A 27100-nucleotide genomic window follows, 5' to 3' on the forward strand; every position below is an offset into this window, starting at 1 on the left:
TGAAGTGCCTCGACTCCCTAATACATCCCAAAACTTTCCAGAATTGAAAATTTACATTTTTAGATGTGAAACAGATCATGCATGGCTTGAGAATGGTTGTTTTTGTTGATTTAAAAATGGCTCTTAGGATGGTAGGCATTTCTATCATAGGTCTCATCAAAATTTCTAGCTTTAGTAAGATGACTTGATGAGTTGTCTTCATTAAACACACAAGATGATGACGAGTGGGAAGAGTCATGTGTGTTGTGACTGTTCTCATCATGGAAAAACTCACTACCTGGTATTGATAGAGAAGATTACTCATCAGATGAAGAAGCAAGAGAATAGGGAGTATCTCCACCACATGTAGATACGTTGTGAATGGTAGGACACACAGGTGAGTGAGGTGCAAAGGAAGTTTCAATATGGATGTTTGATTTGACAAGTGCACATTCCATATATGAGTTAGAGTGTACATGGGAGAAACACAGATCACATGATGTGCTTGGGCGTTCATCACAAAATATGGAAGCATGGGAGTGATGACAACCCAAGACTAGAGGTTGATCAAAACACTTAATTGTGCATGATGTTTCACCAAGATTAGCAGATTGAGAATCGATTAAGAATGGAAGCTCAATGCCTTGATGTGAACCATTTTGAAACATAAAAGAGGAATCGATTGTGTCTTCACTGTCCTGCTCCTCCACATGTATAATGAGACTTCCTTGCACATGACCCCAACTTGAGCTAGCAGTTTGAGAATCAAGAAAATTCTCGTAGCTAGCTTGTGAAGCATATTGATCAAGCGAGTCATGGTAAAAGGAGTCATGGCTTGTAGATGATGAAGGATAATGGAGACATATATTACACTCAAGAATTTGGTTATGAATCATGATGTCCTCTTGTGGAATGGAGGAATGAGTCTTCGCCATAGGCTTTTTGAGTCATTCTGGAATTTCCTCCATTGTAGTGGGAAATGCCTGAGAAGGCGAGTTGGGAACATGATGCATAGATTTCTCAGTTCTGTGACCACTGCGAGGGGGTATCCGCTACGCATATTTCTTAGCGTTGTGATGACTACGAGGGGGAACCTGCTTTGAGACCAGAAAGGGAGGAGGACAAGGAACAAACGTGGTGTTAGGCTCCTCATTTGCGAATTGAGAGGCCTGATTGTCTGCAAGAGTCGAGAAAGAAGGGAAATCAAAAGGTTCACCATGTTAGGAGACATGAACCAAGCATTTCAGCTCTTGGCTCATGAATTCAAGGTCCACAAACCATTCAGGAATTTCATGACAGAGGTGAAGGAAGTGGGTAGAAAAGTGCTCAACTAATTTGCAAGGCTTCATTCTTAAACACGATATTTTTTCATAGACATCTTGGTGGTTACACTTATGGAGGCTTGATGGAGCTCCTTGAGGAGAGTGATAAGGGAATGGATGGAAGCAGGTGGCATGGTATGACAACACTCATTAGCATGACCTTTAAGGGTGAGGAAGAAAAGTATGAAAAAAAGATCTTCACTATCGATTTCGTGAGATTCACAAAAATGAAGAAAATAAAAAATTTGTTGTTTATGGACGTTCTGTCCTCAACGTCAAACTTCAACAAGTACAAGTGATCTAGAAGCTCATCAGTGATTGATAGTTGATTAAGAGAGAAATGAGAGAAACACCCTAGGATCACGAATTGTGTATGATCCATTTGGTAATAGATTCAAACCAGATGTAACGCACTTAGCTTGTCATCTGACCCTCCTTCTAGCGCCAGAAATGTTGAGGATTATGGATTCGCCAACATTCAGGGGATCTCCCCGGTATGAAGTCCAAACAAGACCTCAAACCATTTGGTGTAGGAGTCCCATCTGGTATGATTGCCCAGTTTCCATTATCTTAAATATTTTCCTTAGCTCTTGCTTGTTAGCACATGAGAGTGGTTTACTTAGTCTTCGAATAGCGAGGTTCGTGTGCCTGGTGAATGCTTAGTGTCGCTTGTGTCAAGGTACTTTAATTGTAGAGGGAGAGGGTGAGAGTGAGTCTCAATTCAAAAGGGAATAGTCCCAAATCTATTAGAGACACACAACATAGGAGGACATGCGTAGCTTCCAGTGGAGTAGTCCACATGGATGCGATAGTCACAAATGCAAGGTGAACACATAGCACGTGCAAAACTCAACAGAATAGTCCACACGAGTGCGACGGTCATTATCACAATTCTACAAGAATAAATATGTTGAGTGTCCGGTGGAATAGTCCACACGAGCGAGATAGCATTAACAACATGATACAACACATTTCCAATAACATATGTACTAGAACAACCGAAATAGTTCAATTATCTTAATACAGGTTAAAGCAACATGCATTGCAAGCATCCAAAGAATAGTATTACAAATGAATACAATACATGTGAAAAAATGTGATGGCTTGTTAACAGGCTTCGGAATTAAGCGAAATTTCGAAGACACATCCATACACAATTACATCACTAACCCTGATAGCGGGGCGTTGGAGCCACTTCTCGCTCCTCAAAGAAAAAATTGCAAACTCTCAAGGATATATGTGAGGACCCAAGGTGAAAAGTATTTTTCATTTAAAAATGAGGGGTATATATAGCCAAGGGTGAACTGACCCTTGTGACTGTTCGACTTCCCTCATGACTATTTGACTTACATGAATCTTCAACTTTACATGACTCTTCAACTTTACATGTGGGTCTCTTGGACTTCCACGTTACATTACATTGATTACAAAAATATGGCCCATAGTAGTGATGTGGCCGAGATGACTCATGACATGACTCAACACGACAGTGCTGGTATGTTCATGTTGATGGTGGTGTCCATGTCAAGTTGCAGTGCTACTGAGTGATGACTGTGATCTTCGTGTATAAAAATTTCACCTCCGCATGGCAAGGTGTGTAGAGTGTTTGATGGTCTTGGTGTTTGCTTGATGTTTCCTGTGCATGTATCCCCTTCAATGGCACTTGGCATGATTTATGTGTTCATCCGTTCGCGAACAAGTCTCCTAGCATGAGCTCCTTGTTCATCCCATTTGTTGTGGTGCCATGTCTCATCAATGTACCTGTATCTGCAATCACTCATGATGAGACAACATGAAATCTAGAAATCTCCTAGTCTACCATGATGCATCATCTTTTGTTTTCAGGTGTAGGTGACTGGGATAGAGGACAAGGCTCTGAAACTCCATAGAGCACATTTCAGGTCGGGATGTGAGCTCCAAGGCACTGTCAAGGAAAATTGCGTAGAGGTCACTGGGAGGTCGAGATGAGAAGTCCGAAAAACAGTGACCATCTGTGGGATCTAGCTCAGTTGGAGGGTAGAACTCCACAAATTTTCTAGGGAAGCAGTGCAAGCAACAGGGAGGACACTAGCAGTGAAAATGACATAAATTCTCCAAGGAGGCTGGCAGCGGGCTAAGGGAGCTTTCTGGCCAAAACTTCACAGAACTAGGAGGCTATCCTGTAGGAAATTTCTAAACAGTTTCTGGGTTGAGCAGGGTTTTGGGTATGTGGAGGATAGCCCAAGAAGACTCCAAATTTTTTAGGAGGAGAAACATGTCGGTTGGTAGGGGTACTAGATGATAGAACTATGCAAATTTCATAGAAAATGTAGTGACAGGAAGTGGGTGCCTATCCTTCATGTCTACACCATTTCTTGAGTCAACGGAGGTGGGAATGCTATTAGCTTCTACATAATTTTTTGGAGGAGTGAATCCCAAGGTCACTGCCCGGTCAAGCTCACTGGTCGACTAGCAGTAAACTTGATAGATTTGCTTGTAGTAAACGTAGATTGAGATGCATTACTGAGCAACTTCTGTGATGTTATGGGTGACAGTCAGTCAGTTTTATTCCAAGATTACTCAGCGCAAACTGCCTCGGAGGCAACCTCGAGCCCTGTGCAATTTTGGGCAACGATACATTATGACTGAGGGCTGAGACTGCGCAGTGCAGCTCAGTGGAGGTTAGGTTGTGGGAGGGTGGTTCGATCAAGATATTTTCATCAAAATAACTAAGTGTGTGAGTGAGTGAACTTTTGCATGCATGACCTTGTGAACAAACACTCAAAACGACTCAATGATAAGACACATCGAACCAACAAGATGACATTTTCAGTGTGACTGACGAATGGGTGTGAGTGACAAGTGTGACACTTGAAATAGATCAATAAGAAAGCACGATGACACTTGCGTGACATTTCATACAACTTCGTGGGTGAGTGCATCAGATGCTTGCATACTGAACAAAACATGTACATGTGGAGATAGACCTCCAACATAGCCAGAACATGACTACAAGCATGATGTTGTGACCAACATGCTAAATATGTCTGGTGAAAGGTCAAGTTTTTGCAAACATCAAAGAAAAAACCAAGGAAGGCTCCGAATTGGATGCAGGCCAAAATTTTGGAGGGTGTTGCAGCCACTACAACACACTAATAGTCCACGAGTATATGATGATGAATTTTTAAACTACATACATTCATACATATACATATATATGTTCCTTTGTGTGTTTGTGTGTGTAGACTTCGGGTACAACTAACTTGGCAATGGCCATGAAAATGAAGTGTTATGTGTGAGGATAATTGACGTTAAAATCCTCACGTTTCATCTTTTTCTGTAGAAGGGGCACACATAGGCACGTAGAGGATATAGCGGTAGTAGTTAGAATTGACCCCATATCATGTGAGTACAAGAGAAAACCAATTGTTGATTCCTTTAGATGCTATATGTGTGTGCTGTTTTATTTATATGTATAAATTTGATTACATTTTAATTATCAATGTTCATTTTGCAAAATTCTGAAATGAAAATTTGTGAAATATTATATCATTGATTATTCCTATGCAAAGAAAAAAAATTAAAATTTAATGTTTTGAGAAGAAAACTTGCATAAAATCTAACCAAACTGGAAATTCAAATACTACATAGGTTTTGTTGGATTATTGGGATTATGTTACAAGATCACTTTATAAGCACCAAGCATTGTATAATTTTTGGAATAAAAGTATTCAAATAATAGTCATTTCATTCTTCAACCTATGATGCCTAACCTCTATATGGAATTGTACACTTTCCAAGTAAAATTTAAAATCAAATTAGTTAGAAAGTAAAATGATATAGAGGGTTTGTTCGATCACTGGGCATCGATTTACAAAATAAATTTATAGGTACTAATATTAGCCCCTTGATTGGCATAAATTCCATCAAATAGTAGGTGATTCCGTGAGAATCATTTTCATTCTTCAACTTAAATACCTAAATTCTATAGATAAACTCACATTTTATCAATGAAATTTAGAACTCAATTAGTTAGAATGTGAAATGCTACAAAGTTTTTTTTTTTTAATCATTGGATTTATGATTATGAGAGAAAATTACAAAGCTTGGTCACTGTCCTCCTTTTGGAATCAAATCATCAAACACATGTATGATTCTTTGAAAATCACTTTCATTCTTCAACCTTTAGTTCCTAACTTCTGTAGGGATTCCACACTTACAAGTTAAAAACATGTAAACAATTCAATAACATATATGACAGGAATTTTAATATTAATCTATGAAGGAAATACAAAGATGAAAATATATCTACTTTAACTAATCTAAATAAGAAATAAAATAATTGCAATGCAAACCAAATAATAGACCCTTCCTAATTGACTCGTGTGCAAAGAAAATTACAATATGAGTACTTTTCTATCTAGTAAATATTAGAATAAAATCATTTATATTAAAAGCTTATATGCAGTTTCACATTACAATCATGAAGAGGTCCAAAAAAAACTCATCATGGGCCTTTACATACTTTTTCCTTGACCTACAACATGTACCAACATACAACCATCACATCAGGCTAATTGACTAACATAGAGATAAACAAATTAATTTCTTAAATTACCAAATACAACCCACTCCTTTTACATTACACATAATTATATAAAAAGGGAAGGGCATGGTAAGATATATCCACACCCATATTTCTATGAACGCATAGTCTTCTTTAATACTGATTGATTCTCTTCTTCAATTTATAGAATGTTTATATAGAATGTGGGGAAGGAATATTAGATTAATCAACTCCCCTATTTCCATAGTTATTCAAACAGATTACATTACAGACAAGGGTATGGAATTACATCGTAATACAATAGTCCTATATTTCACTACAAGAAAAATGGACATTGGTGAGGGTCAAAAAATGTCACCATAAGCTCATCCATGATGGTCAAAAGAACTTCTCTCACTAAAAATTAAACGTCACCAAAGGTGGCATCACCAAAAATATAAGTGTTGTGGTGACTTTCAAGGTCTGTCGGCAATAATGATTTATAATGACGGATAGTGACCGTCACCATTTCATATGACCAATAGTGATGGACCTTAGCCTCTGTCACCACAAAACTGAACGCCACCAAAAGTATATTTGTTGTGGTGATATTCAAGGTCTGTCATGAATAATGATTATAATGAAGGATAGTGACCATCAGCATTTCATATGAACAACAATTTATTATGATGGGGGTTTCATGGTCGTCAATATTGATGCGTATATATGGCAACATTCGTGGACCATCACCATTTCCTATTTTGTTGAGGGTCGAAAAATGTCACCATAAGCTCATTGGTGATATTCAAAAGAGCCTCTATCACTAAAAAATGAACGTCACCAAAGCATTGTGGTGACTTTCAAGGTCTGTCATGAATAATAATTTTAATGACAGATAGTGACCATCACCATTTCATATGAACAACGACAATTTATGGTGATGGGACTTTCATGTCCATCATTATTAATGCATATATAATGTCACAATTGTTGACCATCACCATTTCATATTTTGGTGATGATCGAAAAATGTCACCATAAGCTCAATGGTAATGGTCAAAAGAGTCTTCGTCACCAAAAACTGATCATCATCATTCCATATTAATATCAAGGCATGATGGAATTGAACCACCAATCTCCTATTTGTAAAGAAGGTTCTCTTCCATTACTATGGGGTCTATAAAACTAATTGGGAGTGTTTCTCGTTATTAATTAATTCAAGATGTCAAAATACAATGATCAATAATAAGGATCCTGAAACGTAACCACTAAACAGATGTTATAATTGTAAGCACAAACTTTAGCTAATATCTTTAGTGCACACAAGGATACACAGGAAAAAATAACACCAACACTCTCTAATTAATTAACTAACTAATTAATTAATACTACAATTTCTTTAGCACTTAACAAATTATATTAATAATTCACAAGTTCCAAACGAACATGGGATTGATAACTACATCCATAGTTTCTAATTTATCTATTAAGAAATTAGAAGGTAATTGAAGAGTCCACCATAGGAAAAAAAATGCAATAGAAAAGCATAAATCACATTAGTATAAAGTACAAGGATATAAATAACTTAAAAAAATTAACAATAATAATTGCAGGGTCACCAAAGCACTTATTTTCACCTTGTAGCAAAACCATTCCATTCCATACATTACCATAGTTATATCATCATTACTAGTTTTCATTTCCATTTCCATCTCATTCTATTTTATTTTCATTCCATATCCATCCTTGTTCATTTTAATAACTTTTCATTAACCCCTATCCATTAAAGGAAATTTTCCACTTAAATGCTCACCAACAAGAGACATTTGCACATTCCTTTTATTTCTATAGGGAGGCTACAAGATTGAGGAAAAGCTACAAGTCACTGAAATTTTCATAGTCAAGCCTTAATATTTTAAATATAATATCCTAGAGGCATGACTCATACTCAACAAAAAATTAAAATTTGGAGTACCTCAACTTCTACATGGTAACTTGTACCTCCATAGGAACACCTGCAGGTAGTCATGTAGCAGTTTCAACATATAAAATGAAACATTGTACAGTAGTAGAAATTACACCATTATTCACTTATCCAACACCTCTGGGTATGATTGTACTTTGATGCCTCCCTTTACTAACATTTTTATACAATGTCATTTAGTTGAATATGGGTCAAAACTATATGAAACTTTTTTTGTCATAAAATTTTATATAAAAAAAAGGGAGAGCTCAACACTCTAGCTCGAGTCAAGTGGGGCCCATCTCTTACCTGTAAGAAGTGATAGGAGGAAATTATATAAATGTTCTGTTGTAATTGGTATAGATACCATATTCATATGAGACATCAATAATACTTGTCCAAAAAATGACACAATGCCATATCACCAATTGAGGATAAAGGAAAAAAAAATAGAATTTAACCAAAGAGATCATTAAGTAAAGTGCATGGAAAACTAAAGAAAAGACATGACTAAAGGTTATGATTATATTCTTGTTTTTGATCTAATTCGTTTTCACCACACTTTTTTCTCAACCACGCCTTCATGCCATTTCACTTCCCCTTGTCAATTTGCTCCAAGAAAAGTAATTATTTCTACATTATTAGCTACATGAACGACTATAAGATTGCAATGATCTACAAGAAACCCTAGATAGGAAGCACAATAAGCTCAATAGAAGAAAACCACAACAATGGAAATCCATTTGGGTTTATTTTCCCTCTTCTTTGACTTTTTTCTCGAATTCTTCTACTACAATTGTTGCTAGAATGCATACGTTGATTGTTCAAAATTTAGAACCCTTCCTATAATAATTTCCATAAAAAGAAGTACAATATGCTAAAATCAAGTTTATGAGGCAAGGAAAAAGAAATATAAAACAATAGGATAACCCCCTTTCTTTCAAAAAACAACCTTCTATGTGTTATTCTATAGAATCGAGGTAGGGTTTAATGGAAGAGAACCCATAAACGCTGCTAGATTTTATCAAAATATTAGGGTTGTAAACATTTTATAGAGAAATCGATGGCTAGATTATTTTAAGAAGAGTTTATGATGATGATGATGATGTGGCCCTTGAATTTTCATCAACTTTCATAACTATAGGGGGGAAATATTATGTCACTGTAGTGATGGGATTAGCGATTTGTATCAATGAGGATGCAATTGATAGAATCATATGCATTCTTCAAGGCTTACCATGGGATAAGGAGGAGAGGAAAGGTTCTACTCTTTCTAAAAAAGTATTTTTTTTCTTGGATAATAAGGAATTTATAGAGGATAAATATGGATTCAAAAGAAAGAGTTTTCCATATTCCTAGAATGAAGTTGTATACCAAATACTGAAATACATCTCTTATGATGGGGGATTTAGTGTCATATTTGTGTATCAGTTGAGACTACTATATCAACTTAGACACCAATATTACTACAACCATCTCAAAATATAATCATTTTTCACTTCCTTTTACAATCATTAAATGAGATGAGTGATAAGGTGAAAGGTGGGAAACATGAGTCTTTGGCCCATCATGGGCTTATTAAATTGATTATTTATGATGCCTTGCATACCTCAAAACATCCTATTCCATAGATTGCATTCATAGATATGGATAAATAGGGATCCTACGTGACCCAAGAAGTCTTAAAATATATAGGGCTCATAACTATCAGTAAAGGAAAAGAAAAATTAACCACCATCCCTTGGTCTTCTGAGAAAAAAAAAGGATTAAACTAAGGTAATTGAAAAGGAGATTGTATCCACAGTAGTGAAGATGGTGGGAAACACCCTAATCCAAAGAAAAGGACACAACTAATCAAGTACGAGTCTCAAGTTTAAAGGCAACATAGTCCTAGGACCAAGTCTATATCAAAATAGAAGGAATCTTCCCAAACTGTAGTAAATATAGAGGAAACCCCAAGCCCAGAGGAGAAAAAGAATATGTTATAGAATGAATAGGGCTACAAGAAGAAGGAAAAATTAAAATTGCACCATGGAGAAGGAAAAAAGAGAAAAAAAAACCAAGATAATCTAAAGGGTCTTGGACCATAGACTATAGGAAGAATGTCATACTGGAAATAGAAAAGTCCAAGGTAGGCCCACAAATGGAAGAGGACTGCTATAGAAAAAGGAGTAGAGGAAGTAGAAAATTTGGGAATATAATAGACCAACTTAGAGAGGATATGATGATCCTCAAGATTCAAGTGAGAAAAAATAGGGAACACTTGGAAAAATAAAACAAGAAACTCAAATAGCAATTAGAGAAACTAAGAGGAGTGATAGTAGCTATGGACAAATCAGATTTCAGATATGGAAAATTCTTTGGGAGTCATGGAAAACTTGTCCTTGGAACTAAATAGTTGCATACAACCAACAAGGACATATTCTCTTTTTTTGAAAGAGAAATGGTGTAGGGATTATATTTCTCATTTTGACTAGTAAGGAGGATTTCATGTCCAGACTCCTAGATATTTCATCAAATATTGTTGGGGTTGCAGTATGAATGACAAAGGAAGATTGTGTGAATTCTACCTCCACAACCTTCTATTTTCATACTCACCCTCTTCGGATCCTAACACCAATGTGGGGTGTGTCCAACCCTTGGCCTTGGCCTCTTGGCTAAGGCATGAGGAAATGAGAGAAAACAAGAGAAGATGAAGTCAGGGAAAGAGTTGATTTCTCCCCTATGGATTAGGGTAGAGGACCCTAACCCTCAAACCATCATTATAACTCATAATGTCTTGACATAATACCAACATGTTGCATGAATTTGGGAGCAAAGCAAATAGAAAGTCATTTTACATTTTGAGAATATGTTGTGACTATTAGAAGATGAAGCTACATAAGGGTTCCAATTAAGATGGAAAGCCTTTCCTTCCAACCTGTAGATTAGAGAGCTCCATTCACCTATCAAATTAGATAGTACCATCTCTAGAACACCTCTCTGTAAGAGGTTAATGAAAAAATTGGGAGTTCATAATATTGGCTTGAGATTTAACCCCCCACTATTACTCATACGGTCAAATGAAATTAATGAAGACCAAGAAGCCAATGACTATAAAATAATAGAGAATTCTATTGGATTTTATCAGCAAGGAGAACCATATATATTGGATGAAATAATAGATAGGTTGTCAACAAATAGCAATACAAGGATTAGGAAGATTAGAGGAGAGGGTAGTTTCTCAAGAGTGTGCAACATTCCAAGATAGGGGCATGATGGTCCCACACATTGGATATTTTAAAAGGCCCATCTATTATGATATTTTACCCATATCACACATTTTTGATGTTTAATTAGCAAATTTCTTAAACCTCTTTGGGTTTCACTGCAGAATACATTATAAATGCATTCTGGACAATGATGAGGTAGACTTTTGATTTTTCTCAAGTCCAGCCAATTAATGACTTCCAACCATATATTTGGGTCTCTTTATTTTATTGGGAATGTAGATATAGATATGCAATCCATTAATTGCATGGTATCACCCATATTGAACTGTGAATGCATAAATGTTTCGTTGAAAGAGCCAGATATAAATTTTTGTTGCAAATAGAGATATGTGCTGGTGTAACAAAGACAAAGAACATTGTGTATAGATGAGACACTATGTTATTGTTTTCTTGCATTGTAATGGGAATATGAAGATGGTTAATCAAGTATCTTTTATGAAAGAAGACCACTGAGTCCCACTTAATTTTTCCACTGAAAGAGTTGTAGAATGTTGTGTGAAATTGGGATTGCAATTAGATGAGAAATGAAGCATATCACAAACATAGTAGACTTGCTTTCCATAGGTTGGCATTCAACTGTCCCAAAATTTCTATGTTTTATCAAGTGATTAATTTTGGCCCTTTGATAATTTAGGACTAGGGCTTCTTCATTGATGTAAAATTCCTTTGACTCGATTGTGGTATTTCCTTCTATCAAGGTTCCATAAATAGAGGTATAATCAGCATAGATGAAACTCGGTCTAACTAAGATTTAGGGCTTCTTTCGTGTTTTTCACCCATAGTTTTGATACCACTTGTAACATCTCAGGACTAAAGAAGAACATATCTCAGGACACCAGCAAGAGAAGCCTTACAGTATTCCTCAAAATGTTCTAGATCAAAAGGGGAGTTGTGAAGTTGTAAGGATGATAATGTAGAGAAAAATAATGAAACTGGTAGATTGCATGAGAAGGCACTGTGGTTCCAGACGAAGGATAGATATTGAAAGAAACCCATCAAAATTTGTCAAATGCCCTAGCTAAGGAAGGCCTTGCTATCTAGATGAATAAGAATTGATGGAGGGAAGTATTGATGATCTTATTCAAGAGGATGACACTACTGCTATTGTAAAGGAATTTCTGAGGCCAGAATTTGAGTAGGTTGATGTAGACACAGATGGAGGAGGCAACCCAGAAATTGGAAAGGGATGGTTTCTTGTTAATGCAAAATTGAGCTTCATAGAGAATCCAAGAACAACAACATGGACATGACTAGGGAAAGTGATGTAATTCTAGAAGAAACGTGTCACAACTACGCTGATTTCAATCTGAATGTATTTTTTTAAACTAAACAAAGGCAAATCATATATAATGCATTTTAACTAATTGACAGTTTTAGATAATGACAAAAGCTAAAGCACACAAGAAAAGGAGAAAGAGTTGTCATAATCCTATGTTGTGAAGCACGATAATTTTAATTTTCCTGGTCAGCCCTCTTAGTGTATGTTTTGTGAGTAGCCTCATCCCATAACATAACTAAATTCTACAAGGTTTAACTTGTTCATTAACTGTAAAATTGAAACATGTTTGAAGATGGATTCTAGGGGAAGACCATTGAGGATATAATTTGATAGAAATTATTGCAATGATTGTAAAACCACCTCTGAGATACAAACTAATGATGAATTTTCCAATCTAGATTCGTTCTCAAAATTTGAGCAATCTTCTAAGGCAAGTAAGATATGTTTCTAATTTTAAAACAATGATTTCAAATCATAGTAAATTTGATGATCCTCTCTAGTATGGGGGTTATAATCAGAATTGAAAGAGAGAATAAGTTTGTCTCTCAAAACTTTTTCATGGAAGTTAATGACTCAACAAAAGGAGACACAAACAAAGAATCTTGGTGACATAACTAAGAAGACAGTGTGAACAATGGAAAATTTTATGATCGTAGCAAAATTTGTGGGCAGGAAGTTATGTGGTGTTTTGATTTTGACAAGATGTTGCCCCTAAAACCTATAACCATCAGCACTATGTCTATGATTAAATTCAATTGAAAGGAATCCCATGAGCTCCTCAAACCCTCTTAGTTAAAATATCATCCATTGATATTTGATTTCTTGAAGTTATCTCACAAATTTGAAGAAAACAAGAACTGAAAGAAGAGGTTGACGAGTTTTCTGGAGGGCATAAAATGGGAAGGATTTCTTGTCAGCATAATTTCATATATGTACCTTGTAAGGAAGGGATGGGGAAGTCTCTGAAACAAGAGCACTTGGAAGACAATTTGTGGTAGAGGTCAGAAGTGACATTTGAACAAATTATACTCCTCGATGAAAGAAAAGGAATTCTACTCTAAAAAGGAGACCAACTTCGTGTTGATTGTAACATGCCTCTATAGAGCATGGAAAACTTTCTAATAAGGATAGCAACCTAGTAAGGGAGAGACCAACATGCAAGCATCTGAATTTTAGCATCTCTCTATTCAGGTAATGATAAAGCACAAATGAAGAGGACACTGCACAGTGGAGATAATGAGGTGGTTACATTGGCTTATTAATTTTTCTTGGCATTTGTTTTGATAATATTCTGGGCTTCTCAAGTGCTCCTAAGAATTTCACCCATGCCCAACTCACCCGTGCCCAACTTGAGTAAGTTAGTACCCACCATTTTTATTAGGTGCTAAGAATTTTCTATGATGGTGCATAAACATGAATGGTTACCTTCTAATCTCATGGGATTGAGGATATTTGTAAAATTTATGAGGAAACTTCAGGAATAATTTCCAAAGTGAAAGTTCAAATTGATTGGCAAAAATTTTACTTTGAAAATATTTAAGAAGGTGTTTATTTGGATTATTAAGGCCTCTACCGTAAGACATTCAAAGCCCGCTTCAATATGTAATTGGAGGGAAATATTTTAATTTTAAAATTCAAACTTAAAGGTCGGCTTCAAGGTCGGGTCACCCAAGAGGTGCAACCTTTCAACTATGTCAAAGCACAATATATACCTGATTGAGGTGCTCCTCAAAAAAGTGCGAAGTTTGTTCAGCAATTTCAGACGACTACCTCACGAAATTCAGATGGTGTTCTCTATGGTTTCCTTATGATGGCTCTTCTTTCTCTCTGGTTCAATGAAACTATTTCTCTGTAATCTCTATTGGTCCAGAACTCACACTTATGACACTTAATATTTATTCTCAACAAATATTTATGATATGGGGACTCTCTCCTAGGTAGGCCACAACTTCAAGGTGTTCTTATCAAGAATGCGGCAGGCCTAATCTTGTTGATCAGGGGGGCGGGATACTTCATAAAGATAGCCACATGACTTGAGGTAAAGTTTCTACAATCCTAGATGAGGGGGACAACAAACCTGATTTGGGTACAGACAAGCCCTGAGGGTTAGCTAAGGGCAACATCTTGTATGCCTAAGAGTTGTAGTTGAATGGAGGTGTTTTGGAGTTGTTAGGTGATACAATGATGGAGGGAATGTAAATCTAACCAACTCAAGATTTTACAACAATATGTCATCAGTTTAAGAGGGCACAATTTTCTGCTCCTGAATTGCAATTTTGGACCATATATTTGTCTAAGGGAAGTGATATTGGATCTCCAAATTGGCAAGTCAATTGCTGAAAATTTGATATTAATAATAAGAAGATTTGATCAAGGGTTTTCCCCATCCTAGGGATTTCCCTTGCTTGATCCATATCCTTGTGTTCTCTTGTCTTGGCTTGTATTCTGCATCTATGGTTTATGTTCTTTCTTCAGTTATTGTCTATGTGATATTGAGTAATGTGATTGCTAATAGAAATGAAATGGAAAGATAAATGGGCTATTATAGATCACTGAAGCAACTGTCCCAGGCAAAGAACATGTTAGTTAAAATTAACAGGGTATTAGAGCTAAGGTGAGGACAAGCCTAATCAAGGGAGAAAGCAATCACAAAGAAGTTCATTGACAATTCTTTATGACCTCCTTCCTCTCCAAAGATCAGTCATCTTGAAGCATTGAACTAAGAGAGCTCGCTTGCAAACACCTATTGCAAAAATGTAGGTTTCATGTCCCAAAAAGAAAATGATATCAAAGCTTCATCAATCAAGCAAATCTAGGACAAAGCTTCCTCTCAAATTGTTGGTCAAATGAACTGTAAGGCTTTGTGTGCATGACTGTAGCCAAGAAGTTTTGGTTCTTTACTTCACTTTCTTTAGGACCAACATCCTTGAATTGAATTTTTTTTGGGAGATGGTGTCTCGCCCAGAATTCCTTCCTTGTTGCACGTTTATGTGAAGACACATCTGAAGCTATGTATGTGACATGAAGTTCCTAGCATCTGTAACAGTGAATCTAATCCTTAAGCTCATCTCTATAACATTACTCAGCCTTGTATTAGGGCATTGTTTGTCTCACAGAGAAGTATGAAAGGCTACAAAAGGTGAAGTCAGCAAAATGTGGAAAAGGTCAATCACGATGGTTTTAGAAGGATCAATGTTCATAGTTTCATTGTATTTTGTTTGGAGATCCATTCGGCAGGTATGTCTTGACTAACTTCTTTTGAATCTTAGGTTGCTCATATCTCTGAGGTTCGACCCTTATCTTATTATCTTCGAGACAAGTGAAATTGTTTGGTTCTTCCTTTGAAGGAGCGAAATCTAACAGGCTATTATTCTAGCCTCAAATTTTTGCAGTAGATCCAAGTCTTGCATTAAGGCTATATGAATACGTATCATTATAGACAATGTCTACAACCTACAGTTGTCATTGAAAATTTCTTCAAAGGTGATTCATTGTAGCTGACTACATATCTTGAAGATTTATCCGAATTGGAGTCAATCTTCGCTATAACACAGTTCAAACATTTGTATGATAGTCTTTGGTATGTCCTTAATAAACAGTGTGCTTGTTAGACTCCATTTGTATGATATGAAACGTAAGATTGGTATAGAAGTATGAAAACTTCACGTTGGCACAACAACATTCAACCATGTAGATAGTTGTATTGGAATGACATTGTTTATGTATTGCAGAATATGTATTGGCATAGTGTTAATGAATTGCAAAATATTAATAGGCATGAAGCTGCATATGTGACAAAGAATGAAACCGAAATGTGGAGCATAAAGTTGTGAATAAATCCCTTCTCTACAGAGGGAACTGTTGAAGAGATGTAATTTTTCTATCCTTCTTGCCAATGTTGTTTTACATATTCTTTCGTGTAGCAGTCTATTGGATTCCATCAATTAACATAACAGTGCTTGCATTCACTTGGTTTCTAATGGCCTCCAATCAAGTCGAGTGTCAAACCCACATACTCATTTATTGATTTGCGATTGAAAACCCAATAAATGTTTGTTCAGAACAGACATTTATTGGGATTTCAATCGCAAATGAATAAATGAATGTGTGGGTTTCAAAATATGCTTGATGTACCTACGATGTTATTTTGGACATGATCATATGGCTTCATGAAAATATATATATATATATATATATATATATATATATATATATATATTGTTGAAAAGTGTGCAACAGGAAATGCTTGTTGAGAGTGCAACAAGATGATGGAGCTTAGTGAAAAGAGTCGCCTTCACTAAGTGGGCTCGCAGGCTATTTTTGGGGCAAGTCTATTTTTAGATTATGTCTATTTTTAGACATATGGATCATGTCTATGGATTGCAGGTTGATGTTTATGGATGATTGGTCAAGTTGGGAAAAATAGATGGACTTCTATTTTTGATCAAAGTGTGAGTGATCACAGTGTGAGTGATCAAAGTCTATTTTTAGACTGGCTGTCAAAAATAGAAAAGTCAAATATTATTGCCTCATAATAATATTTGGACTATAAACTTGATCTTATTCTCTTGGAGCACTTCAGGATGAGCTACGGATGTGGTACATGCAGATCCCAGAGGGAAATACGTGGTTACCTATGGGATGACTAATATTTGCATGCAGGGCTTCAGTTAGAACTCAAGTGAGTTGAGTTTAGTGGACTGGAGGTGCAGTTGATGGAGTTGTGTTCAGTTTAGCCTTGTTAAACTGGTTGTATTTAGTCTAACTAATCAATAGACTAGAGATGAGTTGGGTGAATTAGTTATTAATTAATTCACAAGTTATTAACTCATAATGCAACTATAGAATACATCAGTTAACTCAGTTGCATGTCAGTGCATGTTCAGTTCAGCAGGGATAGGTGTTAGAGGATCAGATTGCTATCAGTTGTGACTATAGCTGTGCATGATGATTTGCACAATCAAGGGATTGAGTATGCCAATGAGTTTGCTCACATATTTGCCCAGTATTGTAGCCTTTGCTCACGTCCAACAAAGTGTGAGTGATTATTTTGAGGTGAAATACGAGTTTGGGAAGCCATTCTCATCAGTTCTTGAGCAGGTATTGAGCAGTGGAGGCAGGCAAGCAGTGGAATAGATTTGGAGATCAGATCTTAGCTGTATTGTGTGTAGCATGTGGAGATAGTACTGAGTACTTGTGAGGAGTATTGTACTATGTATCGTTACATGATTCAATCACTATAATATACAGATAGTTGGGGTTTTTAGCGAGATGCTTTCCCCAGGGAAATACTGTGTTGATATGTTTGATTGATGCTTCTATGTACGCCTGTGAATGTTTTTGCTTCTGTAAATTGATGATCAACGTAGAGGAGCTTATGTATTGTGTATGTATTCCACAATAGTACATGATCAAGATAATCTCCATTGAATATGTGTCATATTATTCAAAATTTCTACATGGTATCAGAGCTAGATGATTTGTAGAAAAAGTTTCTACATGGTATCAGAGCTGCTTGATTTGTAGAAGATATTTTTACAGGATATCAAGCGAGGATTGATCATCAGATCTACTATTCAGGAAGTGTTTACATTCTATTTCTTCAGGCAGAGTCTGTAATCGGGCCAGGTAGCCTTTGGATTCATCCTTCCTTTGGAAGGTGAGATATCCGGTGAATGCCCATACAGTCAATTTTTGTACGAGAAATATTGTGTTCTCACGAATTTTAGATCGGAAGCGGTTGAGTTTTGAGATGGTGGAATTCGAATTTAATTAAAAAACAAGAGATAAACTCAGAAACATTCAGTGTGAGAATGGAGACAGTATGCCCCAGTATCTCACAAACTTCGCCCAATGCCGGGATGAGCTGGGAAGTGTGGGGGTGACTGTCGGATGAGGATGGTGAGTCTAGCACTCCTTGACCTTCCTAAGAGTTGGCATAGCTACCAGGACTTGGTGAATGGAAGGGAGAAACTGCTAGGATGGGAGAGACTTTGGTCGGATCTTGTGCAGGAGGAGATTAGACAGAGCACCAGAGGCAGTTCTTCATCTATGCATGATGAGGAGAACTGTGCCTTAGCGAGTAAGGTGAAGAAGGGGAAGGAGAAGGTTTCTCTTTCCGAATCTTGTTCTTCCAATGATGGGAAGAAGGTTGACATGTCGAAGGTGAGATGCTTTCGTTGTCATGAGATTGGTTCATGGGTCAGGAACCTGTATGCTCTTGAGGTTCAAGATGCATGCGAAGCCTTGTGCAGTGAGGCAACTGATGGAGACTTGGTGGTTGAGAGGGAGCGTATATTACCTCTCAACATGCAGAGCCAGAAGAAGTCTCAAACGATTGTGGAGGAGCCACGATTGGTGCAGCAGCTTCAGGAGGTTGTGGAGGAGCCACAATAGGGGAAGCTGAGAGGAGATAGAGTAGAGACATCTACTCATCCAGAGACCTCCAGTAGGGGGAAACTTCAATCCAGGTGGGCGGAGGGATTGCATGCAGCCATACCTCTAGGTAGGAGGTGGGGTGATGTGGATTGATTGTCCCAAGGAGGAGGGGCAGGATCCTTGAGGTACCCAACCTCTTGGATGAGACCTTGCTACGGGAGCCCCGATGTGTAATAGCAGGAACTGACTGATTGGGTAGAGACAGATGTGGATGGAGCGGCAGAGAGAGCGACAGTGCAGGGAATCCCAGGAAAGCGCATAGCTAGCAGGCTGTAGCAATGCGAGAGTCACAAGTGTTTTACACAGTGCTAGGTGGCACAGGGAGGTGTGCAATGGTGCGAGATGCATGGAGATGTTGCAGTAGCACAGATGTCAGAGAGGGAGCACTTGTCAGCAGCAAGTAGAGCTTCAGCATCAAAGGGTGTTTCTATCCCAACAGGGAGGTCAGTTGGGAGGTGCAGTGCGGATGCAATGCTGGGAGATAGAACCAGCAGCAGCACAGATGCAGTCATAGATCAAAGTGACAGAGGCTAGAGCAGTCAGATACTGAAGAGCACAGAGATGCAGAGTTTCAGTCGACAGAGGCAATAGCAGTCAGAGACTTTGATGACAGAGCAAGTGGACCGGCCAGATGTGTTGCATGGAGAACATTCCAGAGTTACAGGATCGGGTTTGAGAGGAAGCCTTTCTTGTTGAGAGGGAGTGTTGAAAAGTGTGCAACAAGAAATTCTTGTTGAGAGTGCAACAAGATGATGGAGCTTAATGAAAAGAGTCGCCTTCACTAAGTGGGCTCGCAGGCTATTTTTGGCGCAAGTCTATTTTTAGATTATGTCTATTTTTAGACATATGGATCATGTCTATGGATTGCAGGTTGCTGTTTATGGATGATTGGTCAAGTTGGGAAAAATAGATGGACTTCTATTTTTGATCAAAGTGTGAGTGATCAAAGTCTATTTTTAGACTGGCTGTCAAAAATAGAAAAGTCAAATATTATTGTCTCATAATAATATTTGGACTATAAACTTGATCTTATTCTCTTGGAGCACTTCAGGATGAGCTACGGATGTGGTACATGCAGATCCTAGAGGGAAATACGTGGTTACCTATGGGATGACTAATATTTGCATGCAGGACTTTAGTTAGAACTCAAGTGAGTTGAGTTTAGTGGACTGGAGGTGCAGTTGATGGAGTTGTGTTCAGTTTAGCCTTGTTAAACTGGTTGTATTTAGTCTAACTGATCAATAGACTAGAGATGAGTTGGGTGAATTAGTTATTAATTAATTCACAAGTTATTAACTCATAATGCAAATATAGAATACATCAGTTAACTCAGTTTCATGTCAGTGCATGTTCAGTTCAGCAGGGACAGGTGTTAGAGGATCAGATTGCCATCAGTTGTGACTATAGTTGTGCATGATGATTTGCACAATCAAGGGATTGAGTATGGAAATGAGTTTGCTCATGTATTTTCCCAGTATTTTAGCCTTTTCTCACGTCCAACAAAGTGTGAGTGATTATTTTGAGGTGAAATACAAGTTTGGGAAGCCATTCTCATCAGTTCCTGAGCAGGTATTGAGCAGTGGAGGCAGGCAAGTAGTGGAATAGATTTGGAGATCAGGTCTTAGCTGTATTGTGTGTAGCATGTGGAGATAGTACTGAGTACTTGTGAGGAGTATTGTACTATGTATTGTTACATGATTCAATCACTATAATATACAAATAGTTGGGGTTTTTAGCGAGATGCTTTCCCCGGGAAAATACTGTGTTGATATGTGTGATTGATGCTTCTATGTACGCCTGTGAATGTTTCTGCTTCTGTAAATTGATGATCAACGTAGAGGAGCTTATGTATTGTGTATGTATTCCGCAATAGTACATGATCAGGATAATCTCCATTGAATATGTGTCATATTATTCAAAATTTTTACATATATATATATATATATATATATATATATATATATATATATATTGCAACGTTAATGATATCCACACTATCCTATATCATTTTTGAGATACATGTTGAAATATGATGGTTGTAAGGAGTCTTATGCATGACAAGAACCATGATAATAGTGTCGAAAACGTTGATGGTAGGTGTGATATAAAGATAGAAACTCTCTTGTATTTGTTTTAGTTCACAAATATAATTGTGAACTGACTTGTGTCTACTCAAGAAGGTCTGTTGGTGTATCTCATTATACATTGTATCTTAGATAAACAATGGTGGGTTTGGTCGAACAAGAGGTGTAGAAGATATATGGGCACTCACCAAGACTGGTGTGGTAGTCAGCACTTCATCTAACACCCTCATGCAATAATATTAGCATTTTGACAAAATCAATCAAATCCTCTACAATGAGGGGTTTTATTGAAAGTAAAATTTCAACAAGTAAAGGTTTTGAAGGGTTACTGTATTTTTGTACAACAGTAAGAATATCTTCATGTTTTAAAATATTTTAGATAATTGCATATTATGCATTGTTGTTTATAGGTTTTGGGGCACTCAGCTTCTGTCGGCTTATATCATGTGCCTTGTGCATCTTGTGGTTTTTGCAAACTCTTAGTTAATGATGTATTTTTTATATGAATTGGACATACATGTGAAATATTGTCTGTGTAAGCTATGTTGCTTAGTTGTTTTATGTCCACGGCTATATGTGATCCTTGTCTTGGTAAGTTATCAAGTGGGAAAAGTTGAGCCTTGACATGAGTGCCCTAAGATGAGTTATAGGCAATTCTTAGGTGAACAAGGAACGATCTACTTGTATTAGGTGCAATTGGTCAAGTTATAGCAATTGAAGAAGACCAATGTCACATGGACTGCAGTAGCTAAGGACTTGATTGGATTTTCAAGTCATGAAAAAATGTATGGCTAGTTATGAGGGTATGAGTGCCAAGGCGTGCTAGGGAATGCTAACATGTGTCAGATAGTGTGAAGGCATGTCAAATATGTTAAGATGTGCCAAGAACTAAGGCATGCCAAGATGTGCAAGGGTCTCACAATATGTGCCAAGGACTATTAAGGCAACAAAAAGGAGAAACAAGTTAAACTACAAGGAAATGAACACATGAGAAGGTTAATAAGTCATCAATTTACCTTTTCCAAGTGGATCATCCTAGTCACACCAATACTAGGTGCCAATAGGTGCCAAGTGTTAGAGAATTCTAAGTTGCTATTCTTCAATTACTTCTCATTTACTTTCCAATAGTTCACCTCAAATAGCTTTAATATTAAACCATGCCAAAGCATACCAAGGCATCTCAACGAGTGTTAGACATGCTAAGACTTTCCAAGCACCAATGTGTGTTAGGGAGTGATACACATATTGCTATGAAGTGAGAGGGCATGTCGAAGAGTGCTAAGGTATGCTAGAGATCGCTAATGCATGTTAAGTATTTTTAAGGAGTAATATGGAAACACAATGGAGGAGTAGGTCAAAATTAATGGAAGTGAATGAATATGAGGGTGTGCTAGGGTGTGTCAGTGAGTGTTAGTTGGCATGCCATGGAGAGGGTGACAAAGTATGCTAACAATTGGTAAGGCATGTTAGGGAACACCAGGGAATGTTAAGAAGTGCTGCAGTGTGTTAGAGAGTTCTAGTGTGTGTTAAAATGTGCCAAATAGTTGCAAGGCATGACAAGACATGACATATGCTAATGAATGCAACAATGTGCAAGGTGTCAGCTTATGCCAATATGTGTCAAGGAGTGTTAAGGAAACACAAGGAAGAACCAAGCTAAAATGCAAGGAAATGAATGCATAAGAGGGTTAATAAGTCAAGACTTTATATGTTTCAAAACAGGCATGCTAGGCACACTAATAATAGGTTCCAATATATGCCAAGTGCTAATGTGTGCAAAGTGCTAATGTATGTTAATGCATGCCAAAGTGTTCCAGGGCAAGCTAGGGACTACAGGGAATGTCAACACATGTTAGGAGAATGCTATGTTATGCTAGGACCTACCAACATGTGCTTGGGTGTTCTGTTCATGGCAAGATTTTATAGGTACAAAGATGTTCGAAGACATCAGAGGTGCCAAGGAATGTTAATGTGGGCCAAAATATGTTAAGATGTGCCAAGCGTTTTGAGGAGTGCTAGGTCTCTCTCATTATATAATTGAAAAAGCTTGATTATGTATTAAATAATATAGTTCCTACACACACTAGTGGAACTTTATCTAAAGGAAATTTGTTAGATAATAAACCTAATATGGATGAATCATGCGTTGACTCATAGGAAAATTATATTCACATTACTTGATGACACACTAATTACTATTAACAAATTGACTGACTCTAAACACTATGGCCTTGGGCACATAATGAAAAAGTCTCCACAACAATGGTCTTAAATCGTTGTCTTTTAACAAAAAATATAGTATCATGCACATTGTGTCATCAGAAACTCATTGGAATGATCAATGATCACCTTGATTTAATTAGATTTGGATCAGATCATTCCATGGAAAAACTTAGAGCACGTATCCTGGAATCTCTTTGAAGCTAGGAGTACCTACGATATTAAGCTTCTATCAATACAACATATTAATATCTCTTTAACATGAGGAGCAAAGGCTGAATGATCAATTAAGGTAAGACTTGAGAGGGAGCTATAAAATCCCTGGCACAATAGATGACTTTGGAACATGGTCCAATATATAGGAAAAGTAGCGAAATTCCAGAAAAACTCGATGACTATGTTTTAAGCCAGATCATTTTCCCAAATATTTAGAGGGAGCCATAATCTAAGATATAGGTTATCATCCTCTCAAGAGGGAGTTGACTTTTAAAGTCAACATGAAACACAAGTATGATGAAATGGAGAAGTTGCACCTCTTTGTCACATCCTTCGAGGGAAGCCATTATGAATAATATTCACTGTGTGAAATGAGGTCAAAACAACCATACGAACTTCCATTCTTTCATAATTTTCTTGATCTCATTCACCATTTCCATGACTGTAATCTACAATTGTTTGTAACTGATTTGCAAGGGATTTTTGATGTTGTCGAAATCAGATTGCAAGCCCAAATAATTATGTTTTCATAACTAAGTTGCGAAGTTAGAAGAAGCGCCATTGAAATCGCAATTGGTAGAAAAAGGATATTGAAGCTATTTTTGTATCAATTTTTCTTTGTCAATGACTGCAATTGATTTAACTGTTCTACGACGAGATTTTCAATAACTAATTTTGTATCTTATTGTTAGGATTTGTTTTTTTATGAAATTAAGAATGCACAGCAGAAGAGATAGTGGGTCAAATTTTATTTTTGAATATCGATCCTTCGACCTTGACTTAGCTAATGATCTCAACTGCTAGTTATTATGGAAAACACTGCTTGGATTCTCTACTGATTTTGGGGACAATAGGCTCATATCTAAAATATTTGTAATGTGAAGGATATTGATTCTATTTATAACTAAAAGAGGCCAAGCCTCTTGTGTAAAGGATGTTTGAATTTATTTGTGGAGGTGATCGAGCAGTAGAAGAAAATATCCTTGATGTTGTTATCAAGATCGATCTGTAACTATGATAGATATTATTGGTACAGGGGGTGCATACCCTGTTGGTTATGGGTTATACCAGAACAAGACAAAACCAAGAATGTAGCAGCTGTTAGATTTAGCATTTAGGTTTGAAGAGGGTTTAAGTGAGGTGATGCGGTGCAAGGGGGAGGACAGAGTGTTGTTTGCATGTGATAGTATCCCGCCTCCCTTATGAATGTATTGACATTGTAGAATTGTACCGATAAGCAAGCATACATACTTGGTGAATGAGAATGTGAATTCAAGGCACTATCGTATATATATAGAAGATCGCAGGTTTGAAAGAGATCGGTATTTGGTATAACCACTTCACAAGTCTCATCAATCTCACTGTCACCAACTGCCTTTTTCCTATTGGTAATGGTATGCCTCTGACAGAGTTCTAGACCCATTGCTGCTTCCTCTTGTCTGAAGTTTCCTCGCTTCTTCTTTAGAATCATAGTGCATCTGCTTGCTAGGTTCTAAAAGAATTGCATATGCTTCTCCAATCATTTTGAAAATCCTCTTTGCATATCGCCATACCTCCTCCCCAACTTCATTCCAATAGCCATCATCCCCACTGTCACTTGGTACTGAAAACTGGCCAGCATTATCTAGATGTTTTCTTAGAGCAGCTTTTTGGTAAGACTTATTGATCTCAACCGTAGTACTAGAAGCCTCAACACCCAAGATCAAATAATGATCCAAAGGAATTTCTCTTTTCATTTCTTCTTCAACTTTGGAAAGTCATTCACGAGCTTGTCTAAGATCCTTTGTGCTAGTTGTTGATCTTCCCAGTCTCCCTCGTTATAGCTCTCATACTAGGTATCATCGCCCTTTAAAATCTCATTGATATAAGGAATAAAACTAGGGATTGGTGATAGTCCTTTGACAACCAATCTACATTGAACAAGAAAACACTTGACCTACTTGTTGATGGTGGTCACACACAACCCTTTCAATCCACATGTCTAGAACACATTTGGCAGGTCCTCTTGCCTCCCATTCTGTAACTCCTCAATCTACCTCTATCAATGAACTCCACTACTTTAGGTTACTGAAATAGACTCAACAAAATTTTCTCTCTAGCTACCTCTTTTTTCTGTCAAGATCTGCAACACTTATGGTCTTCAATCAATTGATCACAACTATGTTTGTGAACAACTCTTTGGTCTGCACATTTTCTTCATACTGCTACTCCAAGATGACAAGTCTAGGGCTATAGAGGTCATCCTTCTTCTCATTTACTCAATCTCTACAATATAGTGAACGAGGGCTAGTTGGCTAGCCCACTTGACTGTAACTTTAGTCCTTAAAAGTCTGCACGACAGTCCAACTATACTAGGACTACCATCAATTTTCCCATCCACAGTCTACTGTTTTTTTGATCTAGGGCCCATAAAACTGCCCTCATTTAGGGCTCTTCAAATTTTCCACCTAATAATGATTTGAGTCCTCTCAAAATCACTATTCTTGTGTACCAATTTCTTTATTCTCCAATCTATGAACAAATCTGAACTACTCCTATTATCATCCTTCTAACAATCTATAGATGATTGAACTAGGGTCACAAATCATCCACTAACAGTCCATTGACTAATTGTTTATGGGCTGCTTCAAATCTCTATCCAAAACTATTTTGAAAGTCCACCAAAATAAACTTTTCTTCATGTCAATCCATTCCTCATATGGCACGTTTCTTCTGTTCAATCTTCTAATCAGGTTCCACCCTCCATTGGATCTTCTATCTACACACATACTTCTTCAAACCATTTTCCATATTTGTGGTATATATTGTAGAGATAACCCTCGCTCTAAGGGTCATGACCCCTCTTCTTCTACGAAGATTTGTCACAGTCTTAAGGGTATACCTCATGGAATGAGGATGCTATGAAACCACCCTAAATAGGGAATTATACTTATATTCTAATTGCTTTATAACACAACCTATCCACCGATATAAAAACCAACAATTATTGCCTCCATAAGAGACTTGACCTAGATCATATGGATCCATAGATTATGGGCATTTATTTGACTGAATCTTGACAGAACTTCAGATCTATACGACCCTCAAATTGTGAATACCTCAGTCAATATTACACCTACAACTACTTATGTTCTGGCCATAAATTCTAGTGCAGACCCTCCTCCATTTGCATTGATCTTTATCACATACCTTGCAACCTACTAACCACCACAATACAGGGTCTCAACCCTCTCTTCTGTTTATAATTTGATGTGGCTTTCACACAAAAACACCACTGAAATCACATGCCCAAATTCTGATGAACCGCCTCTCTTGAGCTTTCTCTACGAGAAGAGAACCAACAATATTCCATCCTACTTCTTGGCTCGAACTAATTAAGGTATGAAAATTTTTTGTGAACCCTCACATGATGATCTTGCTCTTGGTGGATGATGTTGGCCTCCCTTTAGCAACCCTTACTCAACCCTCCAACTCGGCCTACTTTAGGACTACATGTCTCTTGGCCTCCTTGATCATATGATCTCCTCACTTGATGTTCTTGCCTTCATACTAATTCCTACTTAAATATCTTTTCCTAGCTAGGCCTTTTAGGAACCCTCTATAAATTACGAATTTTATCCACTTAGACATTAGGAAATATTAATTTTCCTTTAGATTTTAAACCCCCATCTTGGGCCCAAAAAACCTTCGCTTGAATTCCTTTCCCACAAAGCCTTTTGTGACCAAACACACACAAACCCATCTCACTAGGCTTGTGGAGTACCTCCCAAGCTACAAAATTCAACAACATAGTCTATTTGCA

This window comes from Pinus tabuliformis, chromosome 7, assembly GCF_031772625.1.
Source record: "Pinus tabuliformis cultivar Carrire ecotype Pingquan chromosome 7, CPIR1, whole genome shotgun sequence".
Lineage (NCBI taxonomy): Eukaryota > Viridiplantae > Streptophyta > Pinopsida > Pinales > Pinaceae > Pinus > Pinus tabuliformis.